Here is a 4,350-nt window from a genome sequence, read left to right on the forward strand (position 1 = left end):
GAATCTAAGAAGGATCCCAAGGAACCTGTAGGAACCAAGCAGACAACACAAAAGGGCGAAGTAGAGGTTAGAGTAAGGAAGCGGGTATAAATTGCTTGCGTTGTGAGTAAGCACATTACCTGCTTGGTAACATTGCCTTTAAAACCCTGCCACGTGGCCCACATGTCACAACTTCATGATCTCTGCCAGCAGACCCACAAATTTCTCATTTATATATAGTTTGTGACTCCAGATTCTTCACATTGCAATACATTACAAAGGGTCCCCAACATATGATGGCTGGACTTACAAATTTTCAACTTTACTATGGTGAGAACACAGTATGCATTTAGTAGAAATGGTGCTTCAAATTTTGAATTTTGATCTTTTCCAGGCTGGCGATGTGTGGTCGATACTGTCTCATGATGCTGGGCAGTAGCAACGAGATGGTTTTGCCCAACTATCAGCTAATGTAAATGTTGTGAGCATGTGGAAGGTAGTCTAGGCTAAGCTATGATTTTCAGTAATAGTTAAAATACGGAAATAAAATTAACCTTATTTATAAGCACCAAAATACCAGGTTGAAAGAGACTCATTTGGGGGTCGATTTTCTCCCTAGGTTTATACCACATTTTTCATCACAAGCTAGAATACGGGCATAAACGTATCTTAGCATCCACATGGCTGGAACAAACTACCTCATCCCCACTGAAGGCAGATTCAACTAAAACTGAACAGTTGACTTTTTTTTAGCGCCATCTGCTCACAGCGCAGCCTCCTGTTCCTCCTGCAGCTTCCCTGAGTCACTGTCCACTCAGCTCCGGCCACCTAGTTTCCCGTGCTGGCCACCGATATTTGGCGTTCTTAAAACATGGCAGACATTGACAACAAAGAACAGTCTGAACTTGACCAAGATTTGGATGATGTTGAAGAAGTAGAAGAAGAAGAAACTAATGAAGAAACAAAAATCAAAGCACATTAGCTGACTGTTCAGATGATGCAAAACCCTCAGATTCTTGCAGCCCTCCAAGAAAGACTCGATGGTCTGGTAGAAACACCAACAGGATACATTGAAAGTTTGCCTAGGGTAGTTAAAAGAGGAGTGAATTCTCTCAAAAACCTTCAAGTTAAATGAGCACACATAGAAGCCAAGTTTTATGAGGGAGTTCAGGGTCTCTAAAGAAAGTATGCTGTTCTCTATCAGCCTTTATTTGATAAGCGATTTGAGATCATCAGTGCAATTTACAAACCTACAGAAGAAGAATGTCAATGGAAAGTAGATGAGGAAGATGAAATTTTGGAGGAGCTGGAAGAAAAGGCCAAGATTGAAGATGAGAAAAAGGATGAAGAAAAAGAAGACCCCAAGGGAATTCCTGAATTTTGGTTGACTATTTTTAAAAATGTTGGCTTGCTCAGTGATATAGTTCAGGAACATGACGAGCCTATTCTGAAGCACTTGAAAGACATTAACGTGAAGATCTCAGATGTGGGCCAGCCTATGAGTTTTGTCTTAGAATTTCACTTTGAACCCAATGAATATTTCACAAATGAAGTGTTGACAAAGACATACAGGATGAGGTCAGAACCAGATGATTCTGATCCCTTTTCTTTAACGGATCAGAAATTATGGGTTGTACAGGGTGCTAGATAGATTGGAAAAAAGGGAAGAACATCATTTTGTAAACCATTACAAAGAAGCAGAAACACAAGGGACGAGGGACAGTTCGTACTGTGACCAAAACAGTTTCCAGTGATTCTTTCTTTAATTTTTTCACCCCTCCTGAAGTTCCTGAGAGTGGAGATCTGGATGCTGCTGCTGAAGCTATCCTTGCTGCAGACTTTGAAATGGGTCACTTTTTACATGAGCGTATAATCCCAAGATCAGTGTTATATTTTACTGGAGAAGCTATTGAATATGATGATGAGGAGGAGGAGGAGGAAGGAGAAGATGAGGAAAATGATCCAGACTATGACTCAAAGAAGGACCAAAACCCAGCAGAATGCAAGCAGCAGTGAAGCAGGATGGTCTACCTTCTGCTTTCCTGGAAAGGATACTTTTCATCATTTGACAAGCCTATTTCAAGTTTTTTTTTTGTTGTTTGTTTGTTTGTTTACTTGTTTTTGTTTTTGCAACCTAAAATAAAAATGTCAAATATAAAAAAAAAAAAAAGAAAAACTGAACATTGAAAACATCATCTATATTGCCTTGGTTTTGTTTACTATTCCTTCCTGAGTGGTTGAGAGGAATTAAAATAATAGAAACTTACACAATAAACCCATTAAATCAAGGATACAAGAACAATCACTAAATAATGAAATGGAAGAAACAACTACACCAAAAAGCCTTGGCCAAAGATAGTTATTTTAATAAAGAACAAGGTATAGCACGTACTTGCTGTTCTTTTTGTATTTACTGGGTTTTTAAATACATTTTTAAACTTGCTATTTCTCAGAGGGCTAGAAAGATATTCAACTCTGAAACTCTCAGCTTTAATCTGCTAAATAAAATTAGATGATCCAGGAAAGTAGGGTACACATAGATGCAACCCTAGATTCTGAATTCTGTATAAATTTTTACCTTACTTTTATCTCCCTCTATCCCCAACCCCCACAAAAAAAGTTTAAAGAAAATGTAAAGGAGATAATTTTACAACAATGACTGTATTATCTCAAATGCTTGCATTTTCTTAGCCCTAAATCCTGCTACTGTGATCTTCTAGGGAAAAGACCTTGGTGGTTTGGTTGTCCTCATTTGACACATTAGCCACAAGCCTTTCACATACAGAAAACTGGAGTCATGTATAAATAAGCGTTCATGGAATCACTTTCAAAATACCCAACACTGCATTTTCAGAAAGCAGTTTCTATCATAGGCCCATCAATTACTGTAATCACATCTCCCACTGGCTAGACACCAGTCAGAACATATTTTAAGAATTCAAAGGCCACTCTGTCAAAGACAAACTCACTTGACTTTGGTTCCAGTATTCAGATGGGGAGCCGGCAGTGCCTGCTAGTCCAGGAGTTCACTGAGCCGTCCCAGGGGACAGTTGCAGCTGACTGACCTCATTGTGGCTCCTCAGCCGCAGGAGGAATCAGGCAACTGCCTGATTTTGCACAAGTTTTCATTTCCTCCCCATGAAGATCCTGAGGCTTGGCTGCCTGGCTGTTCATGACACGATTTGAAGGAGGAAGTTGAGCTCTGTTCCCTGTGATATGACCTCTCCAACTGAAGAGAGCCTAGCACAAGTTCTGACCCTGGCCTTGGGTTCCATAATGAACCAGGTTGATTCCCATTATTGTGTAGGCTGACAAGTCTTCCTGAGCACAGGTGGGGACAATGGTCTTCTCCTCTTTAGCCAGTTGTTACCCTGGCAAAGAAAACGAGTTTCTATCTATGACCCTGCACGTCTTGACACAAAGCTATTTCCTCTGATTCCATAGGAAGTGGTATGGGAGGCAACTCAAAGAAAATAGCCACTTTGAAAGTGTGTGTGTATATATATATTTTGGTTGTTTGAGGCAGAACTTCCAGGTCCTTGTCAGGCGTACTCCATAGCTAATGCCATAGGAGGTTCAGTCTGAAGAAGGCAGCGCTGAGTCCCTGAACCATGTCACCATGCTCCCACAGAGGGTGGGTGCCCAGTGAAGCCCATGTTTGGAAAGTGAGACGCACCACTAGATCTCATTTACGACACTCCTTACCTCACAGCTAAGGTGCCTCAAACCCTGTCCTCAATAGAATCATTCAGGGGTCTGTTCTGTGAAGCTATCATCCTGTTTAATTTGGAACTTCCCATAATTGCTCCATCAGCCTGCATTTTTCTGGCTTCCATTTCCAGCTTTATACTTCAGATCCAATTTTGACTTACCTGTGAAACTGTGCTATGAGAAAACTTAAATATTTATGCAATTTTATGACCATTTTCACTTACCTCACAAGTTTGCTAAGAGCAGGGGTTCTCAAAGAAGACCCAGGAGCATCAGCATCTCCTGGGAACTTATTAAAAATATAAATTCTCAGTTCCCACCCCAAACCTACTAATTCAGAAACTCTGAGAGTAGGACTCAACCATCTGTGTTTTAACAAGGTCTTCCATTGATTCAGATGCAGGCTCAAGTTTGAGAACCACTGGCTTAGAAGAGAGATCTCTCTTCACCATGGTCAATGAAGGCAAATATATATTCATATGAAATGTTTAAGTATCTTCTGAATGTAGGATAATTTTTCTCATTAAAGTCGAAGTAGAAACATGGGGTAGAATTTTATTTCATAGGTCATCTTCAAATTTATTTCTCTTGGAGCAATCTTTAACCAAGTATATAAAGCAGAGCAAAACACGTCCTGAAAGATGTTTTAAACTCCCGATT

At 40.1% G+C, this 4,350-nt stretch overlaps 1 pseudogene; it reads left to right on the top strand.

The window, feature by feature from the left end:
* The first annotated feature begins 830 nt into the window (after window positions 1-830).
* On the top strand, window positions 831-1,995 carry LOC109387659 (nucleosome assembly protein 1-like 1 pseudogene; annotated as a pseudogene).
* Window positions 1,996-4,350: the final 2,355 nt, after the last annotated feature.

This window comes from Hipposideros armiger, unplaced genomic scaffold (assembly GCF_001890085.2).
Source record: "Hipposideros armiger isolate ML-2016 unplaced genomic scaffold, ASM189008v1 scaffold_165, whole genome shotgun sequence".
NCBI classification, from domain to species: Eukaryota; Metazoa; Chordata; class Mammalia; order Chiroptera; family Hipposideridae; genus Hipposideros; species Hipposideros armiger.